A 14,530-nucleotide genomic window follows, 5' to 3' on the forward strand; every position below is an offset into this window, starting at 1 on the left:
TGGACGTTTACAGAAAAGGCATGCCAAGCCTGCTGCTTACCAGCAATGAACAGCTGGAAAATAACTGTTCTGAAGCACCATTCAAAAAGTATCGTACACCAGAAAAAGTGAAATACCCAGGGATCAATCTAACAAAACAAGCGCAGGATCTTTCGGACGGAAACTTGGAGCCACTGATGAACGAAATCCAAGGAGACCCAGATAAACGGAGACAGGCACAATGCTCATGATTGGAAGACTCAATGTTGTCAAGATGTGAAGTCTCCTCAAATCGATCTATAGATTCAAAGAAATCACAATCACAATCCCGGCAGGATTTTTTTCTGGAAATAGATATACTGATTATAAAACTTACATGAAAACTCAAAGCCAAACATTTTTTGAAAAAGAAAAATGTAGTCGAAGACTTCACATTACCCTTTCAAGGCATACTATAAAACAACAGTAATCACGACAGGGAGGTATTGGTCAAAGGTTAGACACATAAATCAATGGAACGGAAAAGAGAGTCCAGAAACGGACCCACATCAACTCAGTCAATCGACTTTTTTAAAAACATGCAAGGACGTCAAAGCATGAAGGACTGGCTTTCTTTTTGTTATTTTTAATTATTTTATTGAGGTCATATTGGCTTATAACGCTGTATAAATTTCAGATGTACATCATTATGTGTCAGTTTCTGTATAGACTGCGTCATGTTCACCACCCATAGTCTAGTTTTTACCCATCACCATACTTCTGTGCCCCTTTACCCCTTTCACTCTCCTTCCAGCCCCCTCACCTCTGTTAACCACTGATCGTTTTCCTTATCCCTGTGTTTATCTTCCACACATGAGGGAAATCATGTGGTGTTTGTCTTTATCTGTCTGCCTTATGTCACTTAACATGGTACCCACAAGGTCCATCCATGTTGTTGCAAATGGCACGACTTTGTCTTTTTTATGGCTGACCAGTATTCCATTGTGTATACGTAAAACATCTTCATTATCTATTCATCCATTGATGGACACATGGGTTCTTCCACGTCTTGGCTATTGTGAATAACACTGCAATGAGCATAAGGATGCATAAGTATCTTTGAATTGTTGATATAACATTCTTTTATAAATACCCAGTAGTGGGATAGCTGGATCATTTGCTATTTCTATTTTTAATTTTTTGAGAAATCCCATACTGTTTTCCATAGTGACTGGACCAGTTTGCATTCCCACCAGCACTGTCTGAGGGTTCCCTTCTCTCCACACCCTCTCTAACACTTCTTATTTTTCGTCTTGGTGATTAAAGCCATTCTGACAGGTATAAGGTGATATGTCATTGTCGTTTTGATTTGCATTTCCCTAATGATTCATGATGTTGAACATCTTTTCATGTGCCTGTTGGCCATCTATGTATCTTCTTTGGAAAAATGTCTGTTCAGATCCTCTGTCCATTTTTTGATTGGGTTGTTTGTTTTTTTCTTGTTGAGTTGTATGAGTTCTTTATATACTTTGGAGATTAATCCCTTGTCACATAAATGATTTGCAAATATTTTCCCAGTTGTTTGGCTGTCTTTTCATTTTGTTGATGGTTTCCTTTGCCTTGCAGAAGCTTTTTAGTCTGATGTAGTCCCATTTGTTTATTTTTTCCCTTTTCCCTTGCCTGAGTAGACATGGTATTTGAAAAGGTACTGCTAAGACTGATGGGAAAGAGCGTACTGCCTATGTTTTCTTCTAGGAGTCCTACGGTTTCAGGTCTTATCTTCAAGTCTTTAATCGATTTTGAGTTAATGTTTGTGTATGGTGTAAGATAATGGTCTACTTTCATTCTTTTGCATCTGTCTGTCCAGTTTTGCCAACACCATTTATTGAAGAGACTTTCCTTTCTCCGTTGTATGTTCTTGCCTCCTTTGTCTAAGATTAGCTGTCCATAGATGTGTGGTTTTATTTCTGGGCTCTCAATTCTGTTCCATTGATCTGGCTGTCTGTTTTTGTGCCAGTACCATGGTGTTTTGATTACACAGCTTTGTAATACGTTTGAAGCCAGGAATTGTGACACCTCCAGCTTTGTTCTTTTTTCTCAGGATTGCTTTCAGTATTTGGGGTCTTTTGTTGTTCCATACAAATTTTAGGATTCTTGTTCTATTTCCCTGAAGAATGCGATTGGGATTCTCATTGAGATTGATTGAATCTGTAGGTTGCTTTAGGTAATATGGATATTTTAACTGTTTACTCTTCCAACCCATGAGCAAGGAATATCTTTCCATTTCTTCAAGTCTTCTTCAAATTCTTTCGGTAATGTCTTGTAGTTTCCCATGTATAGGTCTTTCACCTCCTTGGTTAAATTTATTCCTAGGTATTTTATTCTTTTTGTTGCAGTTGTAAATGGGATGATATTCTTGACTTCTCTTTCTCCTGGTTTGTTATTAGTCTATAGAAATAAAACTGACTTTTTAAAGTTGATTCTGTACCCTGAAACTTTCCTATAGTTGTTAATTATTTCTAATAGTTTTCTGGCAGATTCTTTAGGGTTTTCTACATATAGAATCATGTCATCTGCAGATACAGTTTCACTTCTTCCTTTCCAGTTCGGATCCCTTTTATTTCTTTTTCCTGCCTAATTTCTGTGGCCAAAACCTCAAGCACTATGTTGAATAAGAATGGCAAGAGTGGGCAAACCTGGTCTTCTTCCTGTTCACAGAGGGATGGCATTCAGTTTTTCCCTGCTGTCTGTGATGTCGGCTGTGGGTTTGTCATATACGGCCTTTATTATGTTGAGGTAATTTCCTTCTATCCCCATTTTGTTAAGAGTTTTTATCATAAATAGCAGTTGGATCTTGTCGAATGCTTTCTCTGCATCTATTGAGTTGATCATGTGATTTTTATTCCTCAATTTGTTGATGTGGTGTGTCACGTTGATTGATTTGCGGATGTTGAACCATCCCTGTGTCCCTGATATGAATCCCACTTGATGGTGATGTATGATCCTTTTGATATATTGCTGAATTAGAGTTGCCAAAGTTTTGTTGAGAATTTTTGCATCGATGTTCATCAGTGATATTGGCCTGTAGTTCTCCTTTTTTGTGCTGTCCTTGTCGGGCTTTGGTTTCAGCGTGATGTTGACCTCGTAGAATGTGTTAGGAAGTGTTCCATCCTCCCTAATTTTTTGGAATAGCTTGAAAAGTGTAGGTATTAAATCCTCTGAAAGTTTGGTAAAATTCCCCAGGAAAGCCATCTGGTCCTGGGGTTTTATTCTTTGAGATGCTTTTGATTGCTGTTTCAGTCTCTTTCCTTGTGATTGGTCTGTTCAGACTGTCTGCTTCTTCTTGACTGAGCTTTGGGAGGTTGTAGGAGTCTAACAGTTTATCCATTCATTTCCTCTAGGTTACCCATTTTGTTGGCATATAGTTTTTCATAGTATTCTCTTATAATCCGTTGTGTTTTTGTGGAGTCTGTTGTTATATCTCCTCTTTCTATTTGATTTTGTTTATTTGAACCTTCTCTCTTTTTTCCTTTGTAAGTTTGGCTAGGGGTTTGTCAATTTTATTTATCTTCTCAAAGAACCAGCTCTTTGTTTCATTGATCCTTTCTACTGCCTTTTTTGTTTCAATAACATTTATTTCTGTTCTGATTTTTATTATTTCTCTCATTCTGCTGACTTTGGGCTTTGTTTGTTCTTCTTTTTCTAATTCAGTTAGGTGTAATTTAAGATTGCTTATTTGGAATTTTTCTTGTATTTTAAGGTTTGCCTATATTGCGATGAATTTCCCTCTTAAAACAACTTTTGCTGTATCCCATATGAGCTGGTATGGCATGTTATCATTTTCATTTGTCTCCAGATATTTTTTTATTTCTTCTTTAATTTCTTCAATGATCCATTGCTTGTTCAATAGCATATTGTTTAGTCTCCACATCCTCGTGCCTTTCTCAGCTTTTTCTTGTAATTAATTTCTAGCTTTATAGCATTGTGATCAGAGAAGATGCTTGTTATTATTTCAATTTTTTTAAATTTATAGAGGCTTGCCTTGTTTCCTAACATATGGTCTATCCTTGAGAATGTTCCATGCGCACTTGAGAAGAACGTGTATTCTGCTGTTTTTGGATGGAGTTGTCATATATGTCTATTAAGTCCAACTGTTTTAGCTTTTTGTTTAATTCCACTGTTTCCTTGTTGATTTTTTGTCTGGATGATCTGTCCAATGATGTGAGTGGGCTGTTGAGGTCCCCTACTATTATTGTGTTATTTTTTGTATCTTCTTTTAGGTTTGTTAATAGTTGCTTTATCAACTTTGGGGTTTCTGTGTTGGGTGCATAGATATTTATAAGTGTTATTTCTTCTTGATGCAGTGTCCCTTTGATCATTATATATTGCCCCTCTTTGTCTCTCTTTACCTGCCTTATCTTGAAGTCTACTTTGTCTGATATAAGAATTGCGACAACCACTTTCTTTTGTTTGCCATTAGCTTGGAGTATCATCTTCTACCCCTTCACCCTGAGCCTGTGTTTGTCCTTGGAGCTGAGATGTGTTTCCTGGAGGCAACTAATTGTTGGATCTTGTTCTTTAATCCATTTTGCCACTCTGTGTCTTTTCATTGGAGAGTTCAATCTGTTTACATTGAGGGTGATTATTGATGTATGAGGGCTTAATGCTGTCATTCTGTCACTTGCTTTCCGGTTTTCCTGAATTTCCTTTGTCTCTCGTCCTGTGTGTTTTGGTCAACTCATTGCTTTCTGCAGTTTGTTATGCTGTGTTTCTTAGTTTTTTCCTTATTTATTTTTTGTGTCTCTGTTCTGCTTTTTAGTTTAGTGGCTACCCTGAAGTTTGTATTCAGAATCTCGTGCATAACATAGTCCGTTTTCTGATGGCCTCTTATTTCCTTAGTCTAAACTGATTCAGTCCCTTTCCTCCTCCCTTCCTAAGTTATTATTTTCATATTTTATGTCAACTTGTGTTGTGAGTTTGTGGTTAAATTGACAGGAAATTGGCAGTTAAATTGGCAGTTAAATTGTCTTCGTCTTGGTGTTTTCCTCCCCTTTATCAGTATGCTATAGTTGAATATTTGTTATCCTATTCTGATTCTATCTATTTGTCTCCTTACTCTGTGTTTTGTGACCCCTTTCTCCCTTTTTTCCTTTTTTCAGGTATGAGGGCCCTTTTGAGGATTTCTTGTAGGGGGTGTCTCGTGGCTATGAAGTCCCTTAGCTTTTGTTTGTCTGGGAAAGATTTAATTTCTCCCTCATATCTGAAGGATATTTTTGCTGGACAGATATTCTTGGCTGAAGACTTTTATCTTTTAAAGTTTTCAGTATGTCATTCCATTATCTCCTAGCTTGTAAGGTTTCTGCAGAGAAATCTTCTGAATGTCTCATGGGGGTTCCTTTGTAGGTTATTTTCTTCTGCCTTGCAGCCCTGAGTATTCTTTCTTTGTCATTCATTTTTGCCAGTTTTACTACTATACGCCTTGAAGTAGGTCTTTATACATTGACAAATCTAGGAGACCTTAAAGCTTCCTCCACACACATTTCTCTCTCATTTCCTAGACTTGGGAAGTTCTCTGCTATTATTTCTTTGAGCACACTTTCTGCTCCGTTCTCCTTCTTTTCATCTTTTTGGATACCTATAATTCTTATGCTGCATTTCCTCATTGAGTAGGATATTTCTCGGAGACTTTCTTCATTTCTTTTTAGTCTCAGTTCTCTCTCTTCCTCTGTCTGGAGCCATTCAACATGTCTACATTCGATTATGCTGATTTGCTCCTCTATGGTGTACACACAAGCATTCAGGGAATCTATATTTTGTTTTATCTCTTCCATTGTGTCTTTCATCACTAGTATTTCTGACTGATTCTTCTTTATAGTTTCAATCTCTTTTGTGAAGTAGCTCCTGAACTCGTTGAATTGTTTCTCTATATTCTCTTTTAACTCATTGAGTTTTTTGACTATAGCTAATCTGAATTCATTGTCATTTAGTTTGCTTATTTCTGAGTCCTCAGGACATAATTCTGGGCACTTATTGTTTTCCCTCTGGTCTGGAGCTTTGATGAACTGCTTGATGCTGGAAATACAGGTTTTGCCCATAGTGATATTATTCGGTTGCAGTTACAGCCTATTGCCACTGGGTGGGGGGTCAAGAGCCACATAGTCTGAACCCTCCACCTTCAGCCAAGATGGTGCGGCACAGCACTGGTGGGGGGGGGGCATTTTCTTTTGTGTGCAGACCCGGTTTCCCAATCAGCTCTCCCTATCTGCTCTCCTTGGGTCTTGGCTTGCTGAGGTCACCCCATGCAAAAGCTTTCACCCAGTTAGAGGGCTTCCCTCTAGGCTGCAAGGGCACTAGGGAGTCCTGGGTGATGCTGCAGATGCATGACCCCTCCCCCACACTTTTTCTCATGGATCCTCCTGTGACAGTGACCACAGTCTTTAGGGGAGGGAGCAAAGTTCTCTCTTACCCCATTCCAGCTCCTCTGAGGAGGGCTCCAGCCTCTCTACCCTCCGTCATTTTGCTACTACTACCCAGTAGTGGGATGGCTGGGTCATAAGGTATTTCTATTTTTAATTTTTTGAGGAGTCTCCATACTGTTTTCCAGAGTGGCTGCACCAGTTTGCATTCCCATCAACAGTGTACGAGGGTTCCTTTTTAATAGTCTAGTTTTATCCGTCACCATACTTACATGCCCCTTTACCCCTTTCACTCTCCTTCTAGCACCACCCCAACTAGTGGTAACCACTGATCTGTTCTCCTTATCCTTGTGTTTGTCTATATTCCACATGAGTGAAATCGTATGGTGTTTGTCTTTCTCTATCTGACTTATTTTGCTTGACATAATACCCTCAAGGTCCATCTGTGTTGTCGCAAAGGGCACAATTTTGTTTTTTAATGGCTGAGTAGTATTCAATTGTATATATATGCCACATTTTCTTTGTCCATTCATCAGTTTACGGACACTTGGGTTGCTTCCACATCTTGGCTGTTGTGAATAATGCTGCAACGAACATAGGGGTGCACAAATCTTTATGAATTGTTGATTTCAGGTTCTTTGGATAAATACCCAGTAGTGGGATAGCTGGGTCATATGGTATTTCTATTTTTAATTTTTTGAGGAATCTCCATGCTGTTTTCCATAGTGGCTGCACCTGTTTGCATTCCCACCAGCAGTGTATGAGGGTTTCCTTTTCTCCACATCCTCTCCAATACTTGTTATTTGTCGTCTTGTTAATTATAACCATTCTAACCGGTGTGAGGTGGTATCTCATTGTAGTTTTGATTTGCATTTCCCTAATTATTAGCGATGTTGAACATCTTTTCATATGCCTGTTGGCCATCTGTACATCTTCTTTGGAAAAATATCTGTTCAGATCCTCCGCCCATGTTTTTATCGGGTTGTTTATTTTTTTTGTTGAGTGGTGTGAGTTCTTTATATATTTTGGAGATTAATCCTTTCTCGGATATATGATTTGCAGTCATTTTCTCCCAGTTGGTGGGTTGTCTTTTCATTTTGTCATGGTTTCCTTTGCCTTGCAGGAGCTTTTTAGTCTGATGTAGCCTCATTTGTTTATTTTTTCATTTGTTTCCCTTGCTGGAGTAGATGTGGTATCCAAAGGATGCTGCTAAGACTGACGCGTACTGCCTATCTTTTCTTCTAGGAGTTTTATTGTTTCAGGTCTTACATTCAGCTTTAATCCATTTTGAGTTAATTTTGTGCTGTAATTTTTGTGGTGTAAGATAATGGTCTACTTTCATTCTTTTGCATGTGGCTGTCCAGTTTTTCCAGCACCATTTATTGAAGAAAATTTCCTTTCTCCATCATATGTTCTTGGCTCCTTTGCCAAAGATTAGCTGTCCATAGATGTGTGGTTTTATTTCTGGGTTTTCAGTTCTGTTCCATTGATCTGAATGTCTGTTTTTCTGCCAGTACCATGCTGTTTTGATTACGATAGATTTGTAGTGTATTTTGAAGTCAGGGATTGTGGTGCAGCTACAGGCTTTTAATTAATACCAGCCCTGATATCGGTTCCCCTACATTGACTCTATCATATGTGGAGTTAAAACCAAAAGCACTCATCCCCTTTCCAACTCCTTTAGTTACATTCACATGAAATATCTGTTTCTTTAACCTCTGACCCCCTGGGCTTTACAACCAAGTAGAAGTTACAAATTCTTAAAGCCCAGGTGGCCTCATGCTGGGCTCCCACTCAAGCTGTGGCTAATCCTGGGTCCTTGAAGTTTATTACAGGGACACTGATGTCCAGAGAGTATCAAGAAGCTGGAGCTGCTCAGGCCCAGCTCCTCTGCTTCCTGGCGCTGAAATCCACCATCCACCACAGAGGCAGACAACCAAGGACGGCCACCTGCGGATTCCCTTGTCCCCCATCTCTGCTCCACACGCATGCTGGTGGGCAAGTGTTGACCAGCAAGGTCACAGGCTCTCCCCTCCCTACAAGCAGCAAACTTCTAAAACTCTTGCCTTCTTCTTAACAGGGAGGCAGCAGCTCCTAAGGCACTAGCCGGCTATAAGTTCTCTTTAACCTGGTAAAGAAAATAAAAACTGATTTTCCTTTTCACCCAAAACCCTGTTCTCATTATTTGGATTGGCTCTGAGTTCAGAGACCGAACTTTCGGTATCAACTTGGCAACTCAGATGGGACCCGTGGGTGGACCCCACTGAGACCGCTTACTCCTGCATCACTTTCTGTGCCTGCCCCAGTTGGAGAAGTGGAAGGTTGGAGAAAATGTCAGGGAGCCGATCGCCGAGGACTGCTGCTCGGTTGGCTGGACTCCATCTTGGGTCGAATATTGGCACCAAGTTCAGTGACCAAACTTTTGGTAACAATACCTCCAGCTTTGTTCTTTTCCCTCAGGATTGCTTTGGCTATTCAGAGTCTTTTGTTGTCTCATATAAATTTTAGGATTCTTGTTCTATTTCCATGAAGAATGACATTGGGATTCTGATCGGGATTGCATTGAATCTGTAGATTGCCTTAGGTAATATGGACATTTTAACTATCCTTATTCTTTCAATCCATGAGCAAGGAATATCTTTCCATTTCGTTATGTCTTCTTTGATTTCTTTCAACAGCATTGACAGTTTTCAGTGTATAGGGACTTCATTTCCTTGATTAAATTTATGCCTAGGTATTTTATTCTTTTTGCTGCAATGATAAATGGGATTGTGTTCTTGACTTATCTTTCTGCTAGTTCATTATTAGTGTTAGAGATGCAACGGATTTTTGTAAGTTGATTTTGTACCCTGCAACTTTGCTGTAGTTGTTGATTATCTCTGAGAGTTTTCTGGTGGATTCTTTAGGATTTTGTTTATATATAGAGTCACGTGATGAGCACACAGTGATGTTAGGTATGATGCTGGCTGTGGGTTTGTCATATATGGGCTTTACTATGTTGAGGTACTTTCCTTCTGTTCCCGTTTTATTCAGAGTTTTTAATCATAAATGGATGTTGGATCTTGCAAATGCTTTCTCTGCATCTATTGAGATGATCATGTGATTTTTATTCTTCATTTTGTTAATGTGATGTATCACATTGATTGATTTGCGGATGTTGAACCATTCCCGCATCCCTGGAATAAATCCCAGTTGATCATGGTGTGTGATCCTTTTAATGTATTGCTGTATTTGGTTTGCTAGTATTTTGTTGAGAATTTTTGCATCTATGTTCATCAGGGATATTGGCCTGTAGTTTTCCTTTTGTATGTTGTCCTCATCTGGTTTTGGTATCAGGGTGTTGTTGGCCTTGTAAAATGAGTTAGGAAGTATCCCATCTTCTTCAATTTTTCAGAATAGTTTGAGAAGGATAGGTATTAAATCTTCTTTGAATGTTTGGTAGATGTCTAGCGAGAAGCCATCTGGTCCTGGACTCTTGCTTTTGGGGAGGTTTTTAATTACCATTTCAATCTCTTTGCTTGTGATTGGTCTATTCAGATTCTTTATTTCTTCTTGATTCAATTTTGGGAGGTTGTATGAATCTAAGAATTTCCCCAGGGGTTGGCCCTGTGGCCGAGTGGTTAAGTTCACATGCTCCACTTCAGGAGCCTGAGGTTTGGATCCTGGGCATGCACCTACACACTGCTTGTCAAGCCATGCTGTGGTGGCATCCCACATAGAATGGCCTACAACTAGGATATACAACTATGTCCTGGGGCTTTAGGGAGAAAAAAAAAGAGGAAGATTGGCTTAAGATCGTAGCTCAGGGTCAATCTTCCTCACCAAAAAAAAAAAAAAGAAAGAATAAAAAAAGAATTTATCCATTTCTTCCAGGTTGTCCAGTTGTTGGCGTTATAGGTTTTCACAGTGTTCTCTTATAATTCTTTGTATTTCTGTGGTGTCTGTTGTAATTTCTCCTATTTTGTTTCCAATTTTATTTATTTGAACCTTCCCTCTTTTTATCTTGGTGAGTTTGGCCAAGGGTTTGTCAATTTTGCTTATCTTCTCAATGAACCATCTCTTAGTTTCCTTGATCCTTTCTACTGCTTTTTAGTTTCTATTTCCTTTATTTCTGTTCTGATATTTATTATTTCCTTCCTTCTACTGCCTTTGAGCTTTGTTCTTCTTTTTCTAGCTCTTTCTGGTATGGGGTAAGCTTGTTTATTTGATATTTTTCCTGTTTGTTGAGGTAGGCCTGTATTGCTATAAATTTCCCTCTTCATACCTTTTGCCGCACCCCATAAGTCTTCGTGTGTTGTGTTTTCATTTTCATTTATCTCTAGGTATTTTTTGATTTCTCCTTTGATTTCTTCGTTGATCCAAGAGTTGCTCAGTAGCATGTGTTGTGTAGTCTCCACATATTTGTGATTTTTCAAGCTTTCTTCTTCTAGTTGATTTCTAGTTTCACAGCATTGTGGTTGGAAAAGACGCTTGATATAATTTAAATCTTCTTAAATTTATTGAGTCTTGCTTTGTTTCCAAACATATGGTCTATCTTTGAGAATATTTCACGTGCACTTGAAAAAAATGTGTATTCTGCTGTTTTTTGGATGGAATGTTTTATAATACATCTCTTAATTCCACCTGGTCTAGTGTTTCATTTAAGGTCACTGTTTCTTTGTTGACTTTCTGTCTAGATGACTTATCCTTTGACATAATGAGGTGTTAAGGTCTCCTACTACTTCCGTGTTGCTGTCAATTTCTCCCTTTAGTTCTGTTACAGCTGCTTTACCAACTTTGGTGCTATGTATCAGGTGCATATATATTAATAAGTGTTACATCTTCTTGGTGGAATGTCCCTTTTATCATTATATAATGCTCATCTTTGTCTCACTATCTTTTTTATCTTAAAGTCTTTTTTTTTGTCTGATATAAGTATGGCAAGACTCACTTTCTTTTGCTTGCCATTTGCTTGGAGCATCATCTTCCATCCCTCCCTCTGAGCCTACATTTGTCTGTAGAGCTAAGATGTGTCTCCTGGAGGCAGCATGTTGTTGGATCTTGTTTTTTCATCCATCCAGCTCCTCTGTGTCTTTTGTCTGTTGAAGTCAATCCGTTTACATTTAGAGAGATTATTGATATTTGAGGGCTTAATACTGCCATTGTATCTTTTGTTTTCTGTTGTTCTATATTTCCATTGTTTCTTCCTTGTTCTTCTGTCTGCCATTTCAGTTTGGTGGTTTTCTGTGATGTTTTTCTCCGTCTCCTTTTTATTTGTATTTGTGACTCCACCCTGATTTTTTGTTCCGTAGTTATCATCTGGATTGTATAAAAGATCTCAGAGATCAGATAGTCCTTTTTCTGCTCATAGCATCTTATCTCTATGAACCTATGCAGGTTCTGTCCTTTTCCTCTTCTCCTTTTATTTTTTCCTGTCATAAATTATCCTTTTTTGTGTTGTGAATTTGTGACCAAATCGAGGTGGTTATAGTCATTTTTGGTGCTTTCTTTAATTAATTATTTAATGCTTTCTTTAATTATTAATTTATTAATTAATAATTAGTGTTGGCTAACGGATACTGATATACGGCTGCAATTTTCTGATTTCATCTGTCTATTCATCTCCTTGCTCCAAGATTTGTAAACTTTTGCTTTTTTTTTTCCGGTATGAGGGCCCTCTTAATCATTTCTTGTAAGGTAGGTCCAGTGGTGATGAACTCCCTCAGCTTTTGTTTGTCTGGGAAAGCTTTTATTTCTCTGTCATATCTGAAGGACAATTTCACTAGACAGAATATTCTTGACTGATACTTTTTTGTGTGTGAGGCAGGTTGGCTATGAGCTAACATCTGTTGCCAATCTTCATCTTTTTGCTTGAGGAATATGGTCCCTGAGCTAACATCCGTTTGGCTGGTACTTTTGTCTTTCAGTATTTTGAATATATCACTCCACTTTCTCCTAGCCTGTAATGTTTCTGCTGAGAAATCCTCTGAAAGCCTGATGGGGGTTCCTTTGTAGGTTGTTTTCTTCTCTCTTGCTGCCCTTAATATTTTTTCTTTGTCTGACTTTTCACAGTTTTAATACTATATGCCTCGGAGAAGGTATTTTTGCATTGATGTAATTAGGAGTTATATTAGCTTCATGTACTTGTATGTCCAGTACCTTGCCCAGGTTTGGGTAGTTCTCAGCTGTTATTTCTTTGACTAAATTCTCTGCTCCTTTCTCCTTGCCTTCTTCCTCTAGGATACCTATAATCCATATGTTACTTTTCCTAATTGAGTTGGATATCTCTTGAAGAGTCTCTTCATTTAAAAAAAAATCTTAGTTCTCTCTCCTCCACCTGGATCATTTCTAGGTTTCTATCTTCAAGCTCACTGATTCTTTCCTCCATAATGTCTGCTCTGTTTTTTATGCTTTCCACATTTGTTTTATGTCATTAACTGTGTTCTTCATATGCAAAATTTCTGGTTGGTGCTTTTTTAGAACTTCAATCTCTTTGGTGAAGTATTCCTTTTGTTCACTAATTTTATTTCTGAGCTCATTGAACTGTCTATCTGACTTTTCTTGTAACTCATTGAGTTTCTTTATTATAGCTATTTTGAATTCTCTTGGGGTAGATTATAATCTTCTTTGACTTCAATTTTGTTTTCTGGAGAGTTGTCATTCTCCTTCTGTTCGGCTGTTTTACCATAGTTTCTTCACGGTGTTGATGAATCTGTCCACTGCCTGTGCATTTGTCATAGTAACCATCTTTCTTATTTGAGCATGGCTATGGTTGCTTTGGATCTGAGCTGTTCTGGTTGTATTTCAGAGCCTGCACTTTCCGCCCTCCACTCTCTCTACTAGAAGCATCAGCAGTGCCCTCCTTGTGCTGCTTGTGCCTCTGAGGTTTCTGGTGTCTTGCTGCTTTTGATGTCACTGCAGTCTCAGGTGTTGCCGGTGAGGTCACCAGGCTGTGAGCACTACTACTGCTTCTGGGTCTCCTGGGGCTCATGTTCCCTCTTATTCTCTGCTGACTCTCCACAGGCTTGAGTGTTGCTGCTCCATGCACCACCTGCACTGCTCTTCCTGGGTTATCTGCGGTCACGGCAGCACCACAGTCAGGACTGCTGGGTTCACAGGTGGTGCTGTTGCTGTCAGGGTGCCAGGTTCTTGTGTGCAGCCCCTGCTGCTGATAGAGCCAGTGTTGGGGGTGCCACCACTGGAGGCTGAGTCTCATGTTCTGCTGTGGTTCCTGAAACCTCAGGTGCCACCTGCTAGTGCTGGGTGAGGAGTAGGAGCTAAGCTGCAAGAGTTTTTGCTGGCCCCACAGTCTCTGGTCACTGGCACCTGCCACTGCTTTCTGAGACCTCAGGTCAGGGCACCCAGCTTTTGCTGGTGAAATCCACATTTTGCTGGCTGTCCTCATGTGTTAGTGCTCTCAGCCCCAGTGTCAAAGGCACAAGACCCCTCTTGCCTTCTCATGCAGCCTGGGTGTCCCACCTCACGCCTGCCTTTGGAAGCTCCCCCTGTACACTCAGACCTCTGGTCACCCTGACCCCTGGCTTAAGGTAGGACCCCTCCCCCAGGCCCATCACTTATCACTGTTTGATACGTCCTTGGTCATTTATTTGACTGGTGTCCATCTCCGCACTGGGCGTGAGCTCCTTGGCAGCAGGGACGGTGTCTGCCATGCTCACAGCTGCATCCTCAGGGCCTGGCACTCAATGGGTGTTCGGTAGACATATAACCATATGTGTGAACAGCCCCAGGAGGTATAGATATTTCTCCTTGTTTCATAACTGAAAAAAACTCTGAGAATCAGAGGGGTGAAGGTGCTCCCCTCCCTCATCCCTTGCAGCACGCGGACTCAAGGGTCTTAAAGCAACACTTCTTAAAACTTGAAGGCGTGTGCACAATTCCCCTCTGGATCTACTTAGATCCAATTCTGAGTCAGCATTCCAGGGAGGGGCACGAGATTCTGCATTCCCTCAAGCTCTCAGGTGACACGATGGTGGAGGTCCAAGGACCACACTTGAGGAGCCGAGCCTTAGAGCTCATGACTGCAAAGCTTTCTTTCTTCCCCGGATATTTAATGAGCACCTATGTGCCAACTTGTGCTGTCACCTGCGATGTCATATTTACCTAATTTGCTGTGTGGCTGGAGCAAGTTGCTTCATCTCTCTGAGCCTCCAGCTCCT

This window comes from Equus quagga, unplaced genomic scaffold (assembly GCF_021613505.1).
Source record: "Equus quagga isolate Etosha38 unplaced genomic scaffold, UCLA_HA_Equagga_1.0 73948_RagTag, whole genome shotgun sequence".
Classification (NCBI taxonomy): domain Eukaryota; kingdom Metazoa; phylum Chordata; class Mammalia; order Perissodactyla; family Equidae; genus Equus; species Equus quagga.